Source organism: Hibiscus syriacus, unplaced genomic scaffold (genome assembly GCF_006381635.1).
Source record: "Hibiscus syriacus cultivar Baekdansim isolate YM2019G1 unplaced genomic scaffold, ASM638163v2 tig00005406_pilon, whole genome shotgun sequence".
Classification (NCBI taxonomy): domain Eukaryota; kingdom Viridiplantae; phylum Streptophyta; class Magnoliopsida; order Malvales; family Malvaceae; genus Hibiscus; species Hibiscus syriacus.
In genome coordinates this window covers 1763035-1784329 of record NW_024062056.1, presented here as the reverse complement: position 1 = coordinate 1784329, position 21295 = coordinate 1763035, and the positions used below count along the sequence as shown (strand labels likewise).

The 21295-nt window shown below is 35.5% G+C and overlaps 1 pseudogene; it reads right to left on the bottom strand.

Moving 5' to 3' along the window:
• Nucleotides 1-9691: 9691 nt before the first annotated feature.
• LOC120199304 lies at nt 9692-16686 on the bottom strand (annotated as a pseudogene).
• Between the last annotated feature and the right edge of the window lie 4609 nt (nt 16687-21295).

Sequence of the window (21295 nt, the reverse complement as noted above, 5' to 3'; positions counted from 1 at the left end):
GGCTTCGCTGGCTGTTTCATAGCGGTTCCTGAGGTTGCCACCGCAAATCATTGCGGCTTTACCAGACACAAGAAGTTCAGCGTATGCTGCTGCAATTGGCCAATTGCATTTTTTTCTTCTTTGCATTGTCTAAGATTACTAGTCGTGAACTGAAAGTGAATAATTAACACAGTTCTCAAGATAATCTCTTTTTTTTCGGGTGTTTTTCTTTTTGGCATATATGGATGAAGAATATCACTAGTTGTGCCGTACTAAAAGCATTGTTGCAGTTTACGGGAAGTTCCCTGGGCCTCGTGTCGTTGCCAGGGAGGGAGACTGATTGGTCGTTATTAGGGGTGTAAACGAGCCAAGTCGAGCTCGAGTATTGCTAAGTTCGACTCGACTCGAAAACTCTGAAATGAAGCTCGACTCGACTCGAAAACTCGCGAGCTTAAAATTTTCAAGCTCGACTCGAACTCGAAATCCTGAACTGAAGCTCGTGAGCAGCTCGAAAAGGCTCGAAATGAAAAAAAGTTCTTAAACTTAACTCGATTGAAGCCTCAAATTCAAACTCGAACATGAACCTTAAATACATGAAATCTTACTGTATTTTTTTTTTAAAAAATCAATACATAAATATTAATATTATTATTAATTTTTTTTAAAAATAAAATCTTAATATATTATATTTTCGAGCTGCTCACGAGCTTTTCGAGTCAAATATCGAGTAGCTCGTTTCAGCTCGTTAAGAACTCGAGTCGAGCTCGAGCTCGAGTCAAGTCCATTCGATCCGAGTATTATCGAGCCTTGATCGAGTCGATCTCGAATAGCTCGCGATCTGTCTCGTCTCATTTACAGCCCTAGTCGTTATAGTTAACCATGTTCCTAACAATATCACCAATGTTCCAGGTAGTTTAACGATTGGTCAGTAAACCCTGGGAAAACATATTTAATGATTTGGGAGTTCGGCTGAAGCATTGTTACTTTGATGTTCATTTGAGCTGGGGCTTAAGGATGGCATGGATAGTCTTGGACGGAAAACTCCCTAACCAAAAGTTGCCACCTCCGCCGTCCGATCTTCCCAAGTGTTAACTTTTGTCCCTTTAAGTGGGACTTGAAGCCTTTCCAATCTTGCCACCATACACAACCTTTTAAATTTATCTATTTTTTATTCCATTTTACTTCAAACTTCATTGCTTGGAGGGTTTTCATGTAACTTATACATACATACATACATATATAATCGCTTTGTTTTGTTATTTATTATTGTCTAAAGAGTAGCCTAAAGCTAACATTGGCATTGAACATTTGTTGTCAGGGTATTCATATATAAAAGATTTATTGAATAAAAAATTAAATACAGTTGTCTCCGTTTACACCCCATCAGTTATACCTGATACTGTAGGTTAGAGTCGATTCTAAGATCTGCTCTGATCACTGAAAGAAGAAAAAAATCATAGAAAAAAACTCTTGCTTTTTTTTCAGGAATCAGAAATCAGATTCTGAAAGATTTAGATGAAACTTATAGCTCTCTGGTTTTTAATTACTAACTATAAAATCCATCAGTTGAAGACAAACAAAAAAATGCCAACAAATGGAGAAAACAGAAAAGAAGAAACCTTCAAGAATCTCCATATTTATGCCAGCACATAAGCATGGCAATACAATGCCTCATGATGTAGAATCTCGCTTTATTCTCTTTGGCTAAGTTGCAGCATCTACGCGAAATAGACTGAGTTCTTTTGCGAACGCCTTCTTGGTAATGAACATTTAGACGATGCATAATGGGCCTTCTATGAATAACTTTTAAGAAGATGGGAGCTGTTGAAAGCAATGGTCGTCGTCGTATTTGCTGAAAAACTCCTTGGCAGTGATGAAAGCTTTGAAGAACTTGAACAAAGGTTACTACTATCATTATTATATAACGAAGCTTCCTTCTTTGATATTCTATGCTTCTGGTCCATGGTAAATAAGCTTCGACGCCAAGCTATAATGGCCTCACACTATTGGTGTATGAACTGGAGCTGTTTGCTTAACCAATCTCTCACGTGCATTAATAGCAGTTAGGTTGTTAAGAGTTAGTTGAGGTGGTTAAAAGTTGTTAAAGCTTCTTGGATTATCCTAAACAATTGTATAAATACACCTCTCTATGATTGAGAGAGATGAGATGAAATGAATGAGTTTTCAGCATCCTAGTTTCTTTCTTTCCTTAGTCTTGTTTCTTTACAACAATCGTTGGTCACTATAACAAAATTATAACATGGTATCATTTGCCAAATCCTGGAGCCTTTTTCATTATCCGCTGCTTGTTATTGCTTTAGTTTTCTCTTTCGCGATACATGGAAGATCGTTCTTTGACAATAACTGTAGTTGTTGAAGGTGGTTACAAGTCTTGAAGTTTTGGTAGTAAGGAAGATTCTACTCATCTTCTTGTTGGTGTGCTTGCTTAACTGGTTTCTATGGCATCTTCTCTTGTTAGTTTTACTGTTTAACATATTCCTAAGCATGACATTGTGAAATTGTCTGAGAGCACTTATCTTTTGTGGAAACATCAAGTAATGTTGATTATTGATGGATATGATTTGTTGAAATATGTGTCTACTGATACTTCTACTCCTAGTGAGTTTGTCACAAATGATTCAGGGTAAGAAGAAGAGAATCCTACCTTTGTGGTTTATAGACAACAAGATAAACTATTGGCATCTTGGCTCTTAACCATTGTGAGTACAAAAGTTCTCCCTTATCTCACTGGTCTCACGACAACTCTCGCCATTTGGAGTGCTATTTCACGAATCTTTGGTACAAGATCTAGTGCAAATATATCCGCTCTTAGGCATAGTCTTCACTCACAAAGAAAGGCTGGCTTAACAGTAAGTGAATATTTGACAAAAGTTAAGTCTATTTGTGATATGTTGAATGCAGTAGGAAGTTTAGTAACTGAACAGGAACATTTTAGTGTTCTTTTGGTTGGATTGTCTATGGAGTTTGAGTCTATAATTGTTATAGACTGTCGTGATTCCCTGTCATTGGATGTTTTAACTGAAATGTTTCTTGATTGTGAAGCTCGACAGAATCTTTTATTGAATGAAAGTGCTTCAGGTAATATGGCAGTTAATTCTGGTGATAAAGATTGTCAAGAGTTGAAGTCTATTGCTAGTAATCCTGCATCTCAGTCACAACCAAACTCAGAAAGAAATCAAAAAGGTGACAGTTTTCGAGGTAGAGGTCGTGTCCTTTTAATATTTCCAATCGACCTCAGTGTCAGCTATGTGAAAAGTTTGGCCACAATGTACAGAAGTGCTATCACAGATTTGATCGAGAGTACTCTGGGGTGATTGACTCTACTGTGTCAGCTAATGAAGGATGGAAATAATCACGTGCTTTCTCGGGTGATAAATAGCAGACTGCTGTCAGCATACAAGCATATAATCACTTAATGAATCCTGGTTTTGCTCAGACATGTGTTCCTATATCATCCAGGTGCTAATTCAGTTTTTCCTGGTATGCAGTCGTTCGGTTCAGTGCCATACTATCAGGGCGGTCACTTGTTCACTCCTCAGGTCGCGTATCCAATGTCAATTCTTCTTGTGAATGCAGCTTCTGGTGATTCATTGTTTTGTTCTAATGCTGGAAAGAACTCTTTTGGTTCTTTAATGTATTCTTCACCAGCTGCCTTTGTTTCTACAGTTCCTTCTATTAATGCTTCAACCAAACCTACTGATGTTGTCTGGTATCCAGATACAAGAGCTACACATCATGTCATCAATGATTTGTCTGTGTTTAACTTTGGTGTTGTTTACACATGTAATAATACTCTACTTATGGGAAATGAAGAGGGTGTTAAGATCTTACATATAAGACAATCATGTATGTTGAGTAAATTAAAGCCCTTGTTGTTATAAAATATGCTTCATGTGCCAAATATAAAGAATAACCTGCTTTTTGTATCACAGTTTACTCGTGACAATAAGGTGTTGATAGAATTTCACCCGTTTGAATGTTTTGTGAATGACACACAGACTCAGTAGATTCTGTTGAGAGGGAGGCTCACGCATGATGGGTTGTATCAGTTGCTACCACACACTATGAAGGACTCAAGCTGGTAATTGAATAATGTCTTGAAAGCATCGAGTTTAATAGACTTGTGGCATAAACATCTTGGTCATTCTTCGATGACTGTTGTTCGAGCTGTAATGAAGACATGTAAATCAATTCTAGTGAAAATAAGTTGTCTCGTGTTTGTACAACATGTTTACAAAGCAAGGCTCATAAACTACCATTTTGTAAATCTTTAACTGAATATAAGGAACCGTTTTAGTTGGTTGTTTCATATGTTTGGGGTCCATCACTTATTATTTCTGCTGATGGTTTTTCATACTATGTGTATTTCATAGATGTGTAAAGTAGGCATACTTGAGTTTATCTACTTAAGAGAAAATATGAAGTTATGCAATTCTTTTTAAATGTCTACAAGATGGTAGAAATTCAATTTGGTTTTAAAATTAAAATTGTTCAGACTGATGGAGGTGGAGAGTATCAAGCTCTCAAAGGTTGGTTTCTTGCAAATGGTGTACAACAAAGGATTTCATGTCCAAGTACATTTGAACAGAATGGAAAAGATGAGAGGAAACACAAACATGTTGTTGGAATGGGATTAGCATTGTTAACTGAGGCTACACTGCCATTAAAATTCTGGAGTCATGCTTTTGTTTCAGCCGTGTATTTGATAAATCATTTGCCAACTGAAGTATTAAGTGGCAAGTCTCTATTTAAGGTTCTTTATTAACAAATTCATGATTATTCTATGCTCAGGATCTTTGGGTGTGCTTATTTTCCTCTTTTGAGGCCATTTAACTAGCATAAGCTGGATTTCAGGTCGAAGCAATGCACATTTCTTGGATATAGCCCTTTACATAAAGGGTATAATTGTTTAGATGAGAATGGGAGAATTTTTATTTCGAGACATGTTGTGTTTGACGAAGGAGTTTTTCCTTATTCTGGTGAAAGAGTAGAAGATCGATCTAATGGTGGTATTGCTACCTCGATCAATATTTTACCTAATTCAGTGCATAATTGTGGTCAAAACCCTAACTTGTGTCTGCCTGGTTCATCACAAGCAACAGTCACTATGGAGAACACATGTGCAGGCAATGGTTTAGTAGTACCTGCTGTGACATGTGATGAAGGGGCTGCTATAGGTGAGCACGAGTCACGTGTTCCAGATTGTTTTAAATAGTAATAATGGTGTGATGAATGAGTCAGATCCTAGTGCTACCACTCGTGTAGAATCACAAGTTGGTGTAGAATAGTGCAACGTTCATCCCATGCTGATTCGAAGCAAGAATGGGATTTGGAAGCCAAAAGTGTTTCAGGTGGCTTGCTCAGATAAAGAGCCAAGAACTATTCGAGAAGCTATGAAGAATCCTGAGTGGAGAGCTGTTGCTCAAGCTGAATATGATGCACTGGTGAAGAATAAAACCTGGACACTTGTTCCTCTCCCAAGTGGTAGGAAAGCAGTGAACTGTAAGTGGATTTTTAAAATTAAACGAAATGCAGATGGATCCATAGCAAGGTACAAGGCTTGACTTGTAGCCAAGGGTTTCTTGCAGCAGCCAAGAGTCGATTATCATGAAGTCTTCAGTCCTGTAGTCAAGCCAGCAACAGTGCGAGTTGTACTTTCACTAGCACTATCAAAAGGATGATTGTTAAGGCAAGTGGATATCAACAACGCTTTTCTGAATGGAGTCTTAGCTGAGGAGGTATATATGGTACAACCTCCAGGTTATGAAGAAGGTGATGGAGGTTTGGTTTGTAAGCTTAACAAAGCCATTTATGGGCTAAAGCAGGCTCCTCGAGCATGGTTTGAGAGACTCAAAGAGTATTTGGTGGCTCAAAACTTTGTATTAGCAAGGTCCGATGCTTCAATATTTGTTAGGGAAGCTGCCAACATCATTATATATCTACTAGTGTATATAGATGATATCATCATCACAGGAAACTGTGAAGAAGAAGTTCAGGATATGATTAACAGACTTAACAGTCAGTTTTCCCTAAAGGATCTTGGGGCCTTAAGTTTTTTCTTGGGAATTGAGGTGTGTTGAGAAGATGATGTGGTTATCCTAAGTTAGCAAAAATATATACGTGATCTCTTGTTTAAAAGTGGGCTGGAGGATGGTAAGGGACTTCCTACACTTATGGTCACTAGTTGCAAGTTGACAATTGACACTAGAGTACCAATTGAGGATGCAACTCATTATAGGAGTATTGTTGGTTCCTTGTAATACATTGTTATTATGCGACCAGACATTACTTTTGCAATAAATAGGGTATGCCAGTTTATGCAAGCACCGTGTGATGTCCATCTTCAGGCAGTAAAACAAACATTGCGATATTTGTAGGCTACTACTGATTTTGGTCTTCAGTTTTTAGCATCTTCCCGGTTGTCCTTAACAGGGTTTGCTGATGCAAACTAGGGGTCAGATGTAGATGATAGACACTCGACCTCGGGTTATTGTATCTATTTTGGTGATATTTTGGTTTCATGGAGCTCTCGTAAACAGTAAGTAGTTGCTCGTTCTACGGTAGAGGCTAAGTATCGGAGTGTTGTCTGTGCTGCTACTGAGATGGTACGGCTTGAATCACTGCTAGGTGAGCTGCGTTTGACCATTCATGGAAAACCTGTCCTATGGTGTGACAATTCCAGTGATGTAGCAGTATGTGCAAATCCGATTCTTCATTCCAAGTTCAAGCATGTTGAGCTTGATCTGTTCTTTGTTAGGGAGATGGTTGTTGCTGGAAAACTGTATGTTCAAGAGGTACCTGCCTTTGAGCAGGTTGCTGATGTCTTAACTAAACCGTTTTCTGCTCATACGTTTCTTAAACATAGGCAACGGTTGCTTGTCTCTCAGATTCAAGACAAGACTTTGGTTTCATCGATTGAGGAGTGTGTCAAATGAATATTTGTTTTTAAATGAGAAGATGTGTTGAAAGGTGTTAATAGTAGGAGAGTTTGCAGTAGGGGGAATTTTGGTGCATGGTCTTGCATGTGTTAAAGGGTGTTGAGGAAAGTTAATAGTGAAGTTTGCAGTAGGGGGAATGTTGGTGTATGAACTGGAGCTACTTGTTTAACTAATCTCTCACGTGCATTAATAGCAGTTAGGTTGTTAAGAGTTAGTTGAGGTGGTTATAAGTTGTTAAAGCTTCTTGGATTATCTTAATCAATTGTATAAATACACCTCTCCATAATTGAGAGAGATGAGATGAAATGAATGAGTTTTCAGCATCCTAGTTTCTTTCTTTTCTTAGTCTTGTTTCTTTACAAGAATCGTTGGTCACTATAACAAGATTATAACACACTTCGTAGGGCTTCAAATTTGAATTTCTCTTTGACTAAACCTGAGAGAAGAGGCTAGGGAAAGAGAGGACTGCATATATATATATATATATATAGTATGAATTCTACGAGAAATTATTTCATGATCCGACTCAAAGCTATTAATTTTAAAATAACATCCAGATAGTTATATACTCTTTATTTATACTGAAAAAGAGGTGAAAATTCATCTTAAAGAAGATAAGATAAAAAAATATTATTGAGCGGAATCCATGTAATAATTTTTCAAATGCTACAGTTTCCTTAGCCCTTACGACAGATTTGTATTGGGTTACTATATACGTGAGTTTTGCATGTTTATACGAATCGTTGGTCGCTTATGCGACACGATGCCATTGATTGGGTTCTCTTCAGGATCATGTAGGTCTCCGTTGTCCCCGATATAATTACATTTTTGCCTGACGAATTCGCCGCCTCCTTAGATTTGCATCGTTAATTACACAGAGTTCTTAGCTCTACCTCAGAACTTTGATCTAGATTCGAAATTGGAATATAAATGTGTAAAACTCCAATCACTTATAGCTTTTGAGTATCATTTTAATATTTTAAAACTGTTAAAATAAAAAGCATAAAACTGTATATTGGAAATAGGATTCACATGCACATGTAAAACCTTTGGATCAGCAGAACAGAAGCTTGAAATTTTAAAATGCTATTCCTTCAGTATATATTATACTGAACTTACCATGTGATGAAAATTTATTTGTTCGATAATGCTTCTTCTGGACAGCTTACGATATATTTGAATTTTAATCAATATTAAATATGAATTATACATTTGATATTATAGGTGTATTTTAAAATAAATTCATTAAATTAATGATTTGCTCCTATTTTATATCAATTGGAAATTAAATCATAAATGAAAGGGAGATACAACATCCACATGTGCAGATAGAGACCATTTTATTGACATGAAATACATGTGTCATTTACATCACTTTTTCCATTTTTCTTTTACTTTTATCTTCTTCTTCCAAAGATGAAATTTTTATAATTTCATCCCTATGTCACGATGACGTTGTAATAACCATTCTCTGGCATCTTCTTCAACCGTTGAAGATATTAATGAAATTGACTCATTGCTTCTGTCACTTTATCAATTTAGATTTTACCTAAATCATTTTAAAACTCAATTTCAAACCCAAAACTCATAAAATCTTAAGACACTCTTATCTATAATATCCACCATTCGATCAACATGAAATCAAGTTATACAACTCGCTTTCTCCTTCTTTACCTTTTCACCATTGAAATTTGAAAGAAGATGATTCATTGTCGAAAAATAAGAAGAATTCAAAATGAAGAGAGGTTTCACAAAAATGAAAAAAGCTTTGAGGTTATTCCATGATTTTTGAGTGGTTTTGTATTTAAGTATTTAACGAAGGAATGGTCAAAATAGAAATAAGTTGAAAGTCCAATGAACAAATTCGTTTTTCTTAATTTTAATGATTGAAATAAAAGTGAAATTTGTAATTTCGGTAAACATTTTCACATATCATAGTTCATATTTTTGTTGGGATTTAAATCCAAGCGGGGACTTGGTTTTGTTAATTTAAAAAATATATTAAATAAATAAAAGTTTGAATAGAATCGGACTGACTGATTTCAGTCCAAAGAAAAATTATATAATTTTGATTTCTTTAATCTATTACACAACCACTAAAACTAAGAAAAAGGACGGGGAATCTTACACATATATTTGCATGGTTAAAAACATTGACCAGTCAAAGTGTCTCATTTAACAACAAAAGTATGGACTTTGCTTTCACATGTTTTCGAACGGATAATATTTGATCCACCCTGGGCGAATCTGGAAAGATTTATTGTATGAATTTATAATTTTATAAATTGTTACAGGATTCTGTTTTTTAGGGTAGAAAGCAATTCTACCATAACACTAATTTAAAATATTTAAAAATTGTAATTTTATCCATTTGAATGTCCTTCCGTGTGTGACCAAACGATCTGACAGTTTGTTTCCTTGTCGTAAATATAGTTTTTGCAAACAAAATATGCAGTCGGTTCATGTAATATATTCCCAATGTTTCAAGGGTTTGCAGTTGCAATTGCATGGGGAGAATGAGTTGCATCAGTTTGAACAAAACTGTACACAACGGGGTTATAAAATACTGAATTCTGCCTGAGCTCTGGAGGTTTTCGGGACCACCTGAAATACGTTTTGCTTTGATTCTCAGGCATAAAGAGGGGAAGCTGATGGCCGAGGGTATGCCGTAGAACTCCTTCCCCTAACACCACTAGCATCGTTTGCACTTCGCCTTCGTATACTAGGTGTGTTGCTAGTATTGTTCTGATTACTTTCGGATTCATTGGAACCCTGGAGCTGCTCCAATACTATTACTGTTAAAAGTCCAAAGGTTGACAACCAACTTTGAAAATGGTTTTTAAAGTTTGGTAAATGTTTATTTGAAAATGGTTTTCAAAGTTTGGTAAATGTTTCTTTGAAAAATGTTTTTCAAAGTTTGGTAGATGTTTGTTGAAAATAGGAATGGGTAAATTCACTTTAGTCATTGCACTGTAGGGTATTTTTAAAGATTAGTCCCTAAGTTTCAACTATAAATACCTTAGCTCATTTAGCTTCAAAACCATTCCAAAAATCATTTCTTTCTCCCAATACTAGAGAGTTTTCTTGTGAGTAGTGAGTGTTTTGTAAACACCTGTAAATTTTCTCTCTTAGTAAAAGATCTGCAGTAGTCCGGAGACATAAGCACAATTGGCTGAACTCCGTTATCAATTTCGGGTATTATTTTTCCGCTTTTATTTCGCATTCTCACTAATCTGGTTATAGGAAAATTACTTGTACTCGGGTTATTACCTAACAACTGGTATCAGAGCTTTTGGTTGTGAATTTTGTATTTTTTTTGCGAGGTTAATATTCATTACTATTCACGTGAATAGTAAATTTCATGAATAGTAAAAAAAATTCAGCGATACGAGTTTGTCGACGGAGGTGTTCTAATACACGATGGTTCGCAAGAATTGTCAGAAACGATCCAAACGAAACCAGATTCGAGTGGGAGCGATGGCTGCAGACGAAGGAAAGGTGAAAATTAAAAAGTTTGATGGTGCGGACTTTGGCTTTTGGAAGATGCAGATTGAAGATTTTTTGTACCAGAAAAATCTTTATCAACATCTCTCAGGAAAGCAACCAGAGGGCATGAAGAATGAAGACTAGACTCTTCTCGACAGACAAGCCCTCGGAGTTATCCGACTGACGTTATCCTGCAATGTTGCTTTCAACATAGCAAAGGAAAAGACCACGGCGGGTCTTATGGCCGCTCTCTCCAGTATGTATGAGAAGCCATCAGCCTCAAACAAAGTGCACTTGATGAGGCGATTATTCAATTTGCGGATAACGGAAGGGGCATCGATGGCACAACACCTAAATGAACTCAACACAATCACAACCCAGTTGATTTCAGTGGAAATTGAATTCGATGATGAAGTTCGAGCTTTAATTCTCTTATCATCTCTACCAGACAGTTGGAATGCTACTGTTACAACAGTTAGTAGCTCGTCGGGAAATAGTAAATTGAAATTTGACGATGTTCAGGATCTGGTACTGAGCGAAGAAATTTGACGGAGAGAATCGGGTGAAGCATCAACCTCCTCAGCCTTGCACACGGAGTCCAGAGGGAGAATTTCAGAAAGAAATTCAAATCATGGCAGATCGAAATCCAGACGGGGAAAATCCAGAACGGGAAATAAAGATTTTACCTGTTATAATTATGGAAAGAAGGGTCACTTTAAAAGAGATTGCCAAGCACTGAAGAAAAATACCGGCATACAGGAATCTGCCAACGTGACAGAGGAGACAGGTGATGCCATGATTCTAAGCGTCAACAGTCCGATTGAATCATGGATCTTGGATTCAGGGGCATCTTTCCACTCCACCCCATGCCGAGAAATCATGGAAAACTATGTCAGTGGTGATTTTGGGAAGGTTCATCTAGCCGATGATGAAACCTTGAAGATTATCGGAAAAGGAGACATTTGATTAAAGTTGCCAAACCAGACCACCTGGAAGCTGACAGGAGTGAGATATATTCCTGGCCTCAAAAGAAATTTGATTTCTGTAGGACAGCTTGATGGAGAAGGATATAGTACAACCTTTTCAGGCTGTGAATGGAAGATTACCAAATGAGCATTTATCATTGCTCGTGGTAAGAAAACTGATACTCTCTATATAACCTCAAATTTAGAGAATATCATTACAGTAGCAGATGCTGATGGAAAATCAAACCTATGGCACCAAAGGCTTGGCCATATGAGCGAGAAAGGGATGAAGACACTTTTGTCAAAGGGGAAGTTGTCGGATTTAAAGAATGTAGATGTCGGACTATACGAGGATTGCATCTTTTGCAAACAAAAGAAAGTCAGCTTTGCAAAGATTGGTAAGACACCCAAGCTGAAAAGTTAGAGTTGGTTCATACTGATGTATGTGGACCATCTCCAGTTCCATCTCTTGCAGACTCATTATATTATGTCACCTTCATCGATGATTCTACAAGGAAGATGTGGGTTTATTTTCTGAAGAAGAAATCAGAAGTCTTTGATACCTTCAGAAAATGGAAGGCCATGGTGGAAAATGAGACTGATCTGAAAGTCAAGCGGTTGAGGTCTGATAGTCATGCAGTTGAGGTCTAATAATGGAAGAGAGTACAAAAATCGTAGATTCAGAGAATTTTGCGCAAACAATGGGATCAAGATAGAGACAACAGTTCTCATGACACCGCAACAGAATGGCGTAGAAGAGCGCATGAACAGAACTCTGAATGAACGTGCCAGAAGCATGAGGCTACATGCCGGATTGCCCATATTTCTATGGGCTGAAGCTATCAACACTGCAGCTTACCTGATCAACCGTGGGCCCTCAGTTCCTTTGGATGGCAGAATACCAGAGGAAGTTTGGAGCAAGAAAGAAATAAACCTTTCACACTTAAGAGTGTTTGGTTGTATTTCTTATGTACACATAAACTCTGCTGAAAGAAGTAAACTTGATGCCAAGTCCAACAAATGTGTCTTTGCTGGTTATGGTGATGATGAGTTCGACTACCGAATTTGGGACTATGAAAATCAAAAGATCATCAGAAGCAGAGATGTCATTTTCAATGAGAATGTGATGTATAAAGACAAGTCAACTGTAGAATCAAGCAACTCCAATACCAAAGCTGAAACAAAGGAATTTGCTGAGTTCGAGGAGATTTCTGGAAATGATGTTCAGATCAGTCCTGAAGCAGTTCAAGAAGAACCAGGCATACTGGAACTAAGACGCTCCTCCAGAATTCCTAAACCAACCCAACGTTATTCTCCTTCTTTGCAATACTTGTTGCTGACTGACAATGGTGAACCAGAGTGCTATGATGAAGCAATGCAGGTGGAGGATTCAGTCAAGTGGGAGTCTTCCATGAAAGATGAGATGAACTCACTTATGTCAAATCAGACGTGGGAATTAGCTGAATTACCACCAAGCAAGAAAGCGCTCCACAACAAGTGGATTTACAGGATCAAGGAAGAGCACGATGGGAGCAAACGCTACAAAGCAAGATTTGTTGTCAAAGGTTTTCAGCAAAAGGAAGGTATTGACTACAATGAAATTTTCTCTCCAATTGTAAAACTGTCTACAATCAGACTGGTGTTGAAAATTGTAGCTGTAGAGAATTTACATCTTGAGCAGTTAGATATAAAGACAGCTTTCTTTCATGGTGATTTGGAGGAAGAAATCTATATGAGGCAGCCAGAAGGCTTCATAGAGGCAGGCAAGAAAAACCTGGTATGCAGGTTGAAGAAGAGCTTGTATGGTTTAAAATAAGCTCTTAGACAATGGTACAAGAAGTTTGATAGCTTCATGAGTAGCAGTGATTTTACCAGATGCCAAGCAGATCATTGTTGCTACATCAAGAGGTTCGACAATAGCTTCATTATTTTATTGTTGTACATTGATGACATGCTCGTTGCAGGCTCAGACATGCAAGAGATTATAAATTTGAAGCAAATATTGTCGAAGCAGTTTGCTATGAAGGATCTGGGCGCTGCAAAGCAGATTCTTGGGATGAGGATTAAGAGAGACACAAAGTCGGGGACTTTGATGTTATCACAGGCTGAGTACATCAACAAAGTACTCTCCAAGTTCAACATGCAAGATGCTAAACCAGTAAGTACACCTTTAGGTGTTCATTTTAGACTCTCCAAAGAATAGTCACCAAAGACGGAGGAAGAACGTGCACACATGGTAAAGGTACCGTATGCTTCAGTAATTGGAAGTCTGATGTATGCCATGGTTTGTACCAGACCAGATATTGCTCATGCAGTGGGAGTTGTTAGCAGGTACATGAATAATCCGGGCAAGGTACATTGAGAAGCAGTCAAATGGATCCTTAGATATCTGCGATGTACCACAAACAAAGCACTTTGTTTCAAAGGTGGAGATACGATACTGACAAGCTATGTAGATGTTGACTTAGCCGGAAATGTTGACATCAGAAAGAGAACTACAGGGTATATCTATACTCTAGGAGAAACCGCAGTGAGTTGGGTTTCTCAACTACAAAAGATAGTTGCTCTCTCCACAACTGAAACAGAATATGTCACTGTTACGGAAGCCAGCAAGGAGATGGTTTGGCTCCAAAGTTTCTTGGAAGAGTTAGGCAAGAAACAAGAAAACAATGTCTTGTATTGTGACAGTCAAAGTGCTATCCATCTAGCAAAGAATCCGTCTTTTCATTCCAGAACGAAGCACATACAATTGCGATATCATTTTATCAGGTCTCTTCTGGAAGATGGGATTTTGAAACTTGAAAAGATTAGTGGAGCTCAAAATCCGGCAGACATGTTGACAAAAACGGTGACCACAGACAAACGAAGTTGTGTTCAGCTTCAGTTGGCATGCAAGAATAACAAGACTAGAAATGATGCTGCATCGATCGAGGTGTGAAGACAAATTAAAATCAGTCTTCAATTGGGAGATTGTTAAAAGTCCAAAGGTTGTCAACCAACTTTGAAAATGATTTTCAAAGTTTGTAAATTTTTCTTTGAAAATGGTTTTCAAAGTTTGGTAAATGTTTCTTTAAAAAATGTTTTTCAAAGTTTGATAAAGTTTGGTAGATTTTTGTTGAAAATATAAATGTGTAAATTCACTTTAGTCATTGCACTGTAGGGTATTTTCAAAGATTAGTCCCTAAGTTTCAACTATAAATACCCTAGCTCATTTATCTTCAAAACCATCCCAAAAATCATTTCTTTCTCCCAATACTAGAGAGCTTTCTTGTGAGTAGTGAGTGTTTTGTAAACAACTGTAAATTTTCTCTCTTAGTAAAAGATCTGCAGCAGTCCGGAGACGTAAGCACAATTGGCTGAACTCCGTTATCAATTTCGGGTATTATTTTTCCGCTTTTATTTCGCATTCTCACTAATCTGGTTATAGAGAAATTACTTGTACTCGATTTATTACCTAAAAATTACCACTTCACTCATTCTTGGTCTGAATTTGGGTTCCGTGGAAATGCACCGGAGAGCAAGGGTAGCGGTTATAGGCTTCGCCTCCATTGAATACTGACCTTTGAGAAGGCTATCCAGGACACAACATTTTCCGTTTGTTGGCCAGGTAAGGCTTGGCCCAATCCACCAGATTATGTTCTCTGGATGGTCGATTCTTGTCAACTGCTCTGCGGCCGGATAACATCTCTAGCAGCACAACTCCGAAACTATAGACATCACTCTTGGCACTCAAATGACCTACAGTTGGAGTAATAAATAATAAATACAAGAAAAGACATGACTCCGAAGGTCGATCCAAGCAAAGAAAAAGTGAAGCACACTAAATCGAGCACCTCAAAACTATGTCTAGAAGTACCTGTGGCTAAATACTCAAGTGCGGCATATCCGTAGGTCCCCATGACCCTGTTCGAAACATGGCTCTTATCACCTGTTGGCCCATCTGTAGCCAACCCAAAATCAGAAAGCTTTGCATTGTAGTTCTGCAATGAAGGACCATGTTTTTTAAAAATTATGGATGACTGAAACCATACAAGGGGACAGGAAAAGAATGTTGGCTTAAGGAGCCGCATACCAAATCAAGCAAGTCATTGGAAGTCTTGAAGTCCCTATATATCACTTTCGTTTCAGCACTGTGTACAAAGGCAAGCCCTTCGCAGCACCAAGTGCGACCTTCATCCGAAGGCTCCAAGAAATCGGTTGGAAATAAGAACCTCCTGATACAGAATGAAATTTCTGGTTAAGCCAAATTTTGTTCGGCATCGCCAAGAAATTCACAAAAAGAACTTACTCCTGAATAAATGATTCTCCAAGCTTCCTCGAGGCATGAACTCATACACCAACAGACGGTGTTCATCCTCCAAGCAATATCCGATCAATTTCACGAGATTTAGATGATGAAGTTGTCCCAGATAATTCACCTCAGCCTATAAGATCGAAGAATTGCATTAATCTCAGTACTTTAATACCAAAAGATCATCTTAAGCAAGCAAGTTGATTAAACCCGGAATAAAATGAGGAAATTTCGAAACATCAGCTGTTAGTACCGATCAGATATGCTTACACTATAAGCTTAAAATGTCCTCCAAGTAATAATGAATGCGAAACCAATCGGATAGTTCACATGAAATCCGAAAGATCCGGTGAAAATGGACTCACCAACCACTCCTTGTGACCTTGGAAGCCTTCCTGGTTAAGCCTTTTCACAGCAATAACTAAGCCGGTCCCAGGTTTGGATGCTACGAATGAAATTTCATCGATCCAGCCCTTAAAGACGGAGCCAAAACCACCTTCTCCAAGCACACTATCGGGACGGAAATTCCTGGTGGCCATTTTGAGATTAGAAAAAGTGAAGCTTTTCAGATTGGACTGTAATATCTCACCCTCGCTCCTATCTCACCCTCGCTCCGAGGTGTCAGGTGCACCGAAACTGATGACACTTTGCTGCTCGTACTGCTCATATCCTTTCCATCACCGCTAACGTAGTTCAAACTCAACCCTGTACGGACAACGTTGAGTAGGACGCATTAGTTAAGTGACATAATACATCTTAAATGCAGCTTGAAAGTTCAAAACAAATACATATCATAGATACACCTGGAAATGGAACATCGAGTACCTAATTAAAGGCAACATAAAGTTCAGGGGAACTATAATGAAACCAACAAATATAGAAATGGCGTTCATGAAAGGAAAATCTTCACCAGATCAAGCCATCACTCTCTTAAACTACCTGTGTTACTGGGTCACTCAGCTTTGATTCTAGCACTTAAGCAAATCCCCATAAGATAAATCCACCTCTCTTCAACTCTTGTTTACCTATACATGCACAGAAAATGAGCCTTTTTTTTGCTAAGAAAAATAGAATTCAACAAGGGAAAGAAGTAGATCTGGGCTTTGAATGCCATAAATCTTGACATTTAGTAAAGAAGAAGATAAGAAAACTAGAAAATGATCCCAATAAGCTAAACCACTGAAAAGGGAGAAAAAAAGGCTTGGCATTTTGCAAAGAAGAAGATTAGAAAACTAGAAAATAATACCCAATAAACTAAACCACCCAAAAGGGAGAAAAAGCTCACCCTTTTTTTTCCTCTGCTAACCAACTCAACACATAATTAAGGGCGTGTCTAAGAAAGTCAGATTTATATACAGTTAAGAAACGACATGATCGAAAATTTAATAAGATATTTAATAAAGTTAGTTAAGTGTTACCGGAAATATTAACTAATAATAATATTATAGGTATTAAAAAATTTAACAACTGACAAACTTTGCTTATCAGTAAGTATCGATACCGTGTACAGAATTATAGATATATATATAGTAATATATAAGAAATTGAAAAAAACCAGTTAAAAGTAGATATGTATCGATACTTTTATAAGTATATGTATAAAAGTATCGGTACTTTAGTAAATTAAATGAATTGCAATAAAAACACCTATAAAGTATCGATACATTACACACATGTGTCGATACATGACAGTATAATAGGTTGAAATTTGACAAATCAGATTTCAATTTGACAAAACCGGTTTAAATATGACAAAACTTGTTTCAATTTGACAAAACTAGTAAAGAGATACCAAAATTGTTCGAATTTGTATCGATGCTTTTATAAGTATATGTACAAAAGTATCGGTACTTTGAGAAATTTTAAAATTGTAATAATAGCGCCTATAAAGTATCGATACGTTAGACACATGTATCAATACATGATAATATAACATGTTGAAATTTAATAAGACTGATTTCAATTTGACAAAACCGGTAAAGAGATATCAGAATTGTTTAAAGCATATATAATGTTATAAGTATATATATCATATTATCGATACTTTAGGAATTGAAATGAATTGCAATAATAGCGCCTAGAAAGTATCGATACCTTAGACACATGTTTCGATAAATGACAATATAACAGGTTTCAATTTGACAAAATCAGTAAAGCTCTACCGGAATTGTTTAAAGTATCGATACGTTTATAAGTATATGTATTATATTATTGGTACTTTAAGAATTGAAAATAATTGCAATAAGAAAAATGTCTTGAAAGTATTGATACATTACACAAAAGTATTAACACTTGGAGAATGGTATCGATTAAATATTTTTTATGTACACATAATGCATTATTTTCATTTTAATGTACTCAAACATAACAAACAATAATTGTATATTTTAATATTTCTATCCACAATACAACATGTGACCTATACAGTAAAGATTACATTCTGATGGGGCACTGTAAAGAATCCATTATTCTTCTCGTCTTGTCTTTCATTTGTGTGACTGCTTTCTTTTTGTGACTCAACTCAGCTTTGAACCAGTATTGTGTGTGAGTCTTTCCCTACTTTTTGGTTGTTAATACATGTTACTTGAACAGTAGGAAACAATTAAGCATATTTCAATTTTAATTTGATCTCCACTATAAATAGGAGCATTTTGATTTTATAAATGGCATAGTTTCCATATTCATACTTACGTTTCTGTATCGATACCCATACTATAAGTATTTGTATTTTAAATTTGATGATTGTTGAAATATCGATACTAGTTATTAAAGTATTGTAACCTACTCCAACTATTGGAAATATTAATTTTGAAATATAAATTAAACAGTAAAATATATAAACTTAACCAGTTAAAATAAAATAGGCGCTACTATTACGTTAATCACCTACCAGTTTGTTTAAAGGTTACTAATAATGTAAACAGTAAAATAAAATAGACGTAAATGTCCAAGTACCAATACTTCTCATGCCCGTACCGATACTTTTATTCCAGTACGCTTCTCAAACAATTTGCACACAAAATGTATCGATACATATATATAAAATATTGATACTTGGAATTTTGAAACCTATTACTTTAAAGTAATAGGTTAATTAACAATGTAAACGGTAAAAGTCTACCGGTATAATGATAATAGGCCTATATAAAAGTATCAATACTTTTTAAAAGGTATGAATACTTTTATTCCAATATGTTTCTCAAACAATTTGCACGCCAAATGTATCGATACACATATATAGAGTATCAATACTTTTAAGTTCGAAACTTATTACTATAAGGTAATAGGTAAATTAACAATGTAAACGGTAAACGTCTACCAGTATAATGATAATAGGTATAAGTACCAAGTATCGATACTTTTATATAGATATGGATACTTTTATTCTATTATAGTACTTCTCAAACAATTTACATGAAAAAAGTATTGATACACATGTATAAAGTATCGATACTTGAAATTTTAAAACCTATTATTATAAAGTAATAGGTAAATCAACAATGTAAACGGTAAACTTTTACCGGTATAATGATAATAGGTATAAGTACCAAATATCGATACTTTTATATTGGTATGGATACTTTTATTCTAGTATTCTTCTCAAACAGTTTACACGCAAAATGTATCGATACATATGTATAGAATATCAATACTTGGATTTTCGAAATCGATTACAATAAAGTAATAGGTAAATTAACAATGTACATGGTAAATGTTTTTATCAATATAATGAAAATAGGCGTAAATATACAAGTATCGATACTGACATATAAGAATTGATACATATAATTTCAAAACCTATTACTTTAAAGTAATAGGTAAATTAACGATGTACACGGTACTATATTGATTTCTTTGAAAACAAATTAAGTAATTAACATATTTTGTTATTGTCGAATTTCTAAGGCCCCATCAGCTTTAAACAGACGCAGCATATTACATTAAATAAGTATTACTTGTTATGTTATTATGGTTGATAATGTTTCTAATAATTAACATATTTTGTTATAGTCTTATTTTAAAGGCTTTATCAGCTTAAACGTTGGTAACATTTTAGGCGCTACCTAATATGTTGATAATATTGATAACAAATTAAATAATTAACTTATTTTGTTCTCGTCGGATTTCTAAGGCCCCATCAGCTTTAAAAAACCACTATCTATTACGTTAAATAAAGTCTATCTGTTATGTTATTATAGTTTATAATGTTTCCAATAATTAATTTGTTTTGTTATCGTCGAATTTCTATGGCTCCATCAACTTAAACTTTGGTAACAATTTAGGCGCTACCTAATATGTTGATAATATTTATAATAAATTTTGTTATAATTAGATTTTTAAGGCCCCATCAGCTTTAAAAAGACGCTACCTACGTTAAATAAGCGCTACCTGCTATGTTATTATGATTGATAATGTTTTCATTAATTAACCTATTTGTTATCTTCGGATTTCTAAAGCTTCATCAACTTAAACTTTGATAACATTTTAGACGTTACCTAATATGTTGATAATATTGATAACAAATTAAGTAATTAACATATTTTGTTATCGTCAAATTTCTAAGGCTCCATCAGTTTTAAAAAGTCGCGACCTATTATGTTAAATAAGCATTACATGTTGTGTTATTATGGTTAATAAATGTTTCTAGTAATTAACCGGTTATGTTAAAATCAATTTGTTTTTTTGCATATTTTACATACAACAATGACATTGTGGATTATTATTATTATTATCATTATCATTATTACTAACACAATTAATATTTTCGGTGAAAATATATAACATTTACGGTAACACTTTTAATCAATTACGTTATTTTTTAATTATATTTTAATCGTTTCACAGCAAAACCCAGAGTCAAAGCAAAGCAAATATAAAGGAAGTAAGAACCTATGGGAGAAGAGGTCTAGAGTGAGAGAAAGAAGATAATAGCCGAAGGCTTGAATTTTGGTTTTATGATGGCAGTGGTGCAAGTAAAATATGAATATAATGATGATGGCTGCAAAAGTGAAGAGGAAAAGGAGAGCTTTTTCGAGATGTAGGTGGGAAGAATTGCATTAATGGTGGGTTGGTTCTTTTTTCTCAAGCTTAGCGTTTTATACTTCTTTCTCTGTGTAGCTGTATACTTGTAAAGAGTCAAATCAAATGTACACTTGTAAAGAGTCAAATCAAATGGGAAGAAAAGTCTTTAAGATACGTTTAGTTCATAGAATGTAAGATTATTAGTGGGAATAAAATATTACCAGAGAATATGATTACTAGGAATGTTATATTACTGTGTTTGATTGGTTTGGCAAGAATGTAAGATTACCGTGTTTGGTTGAAGGAATAAAAGATTACTGGAATGCATATTTTACCAAATTATCATTGTTCTATATTTTAACAAGTAAAATTCTAAATATTTAAATAAAAATTATTTATATAAAAATTCTATCCGTTGATAATATATTACTTGAGTATTTAAATATATCATGTATTATTTTAATTTTAATTAATATTAAATTTTACATAATTTATGATAAAAATATATTAAAAATATATTAATGTTTACATTGTGGTTGCGTTGGAGACGGCTTTGCTGCCATGCTTGCCCGCCAGGGAGCTTCAACCTATTG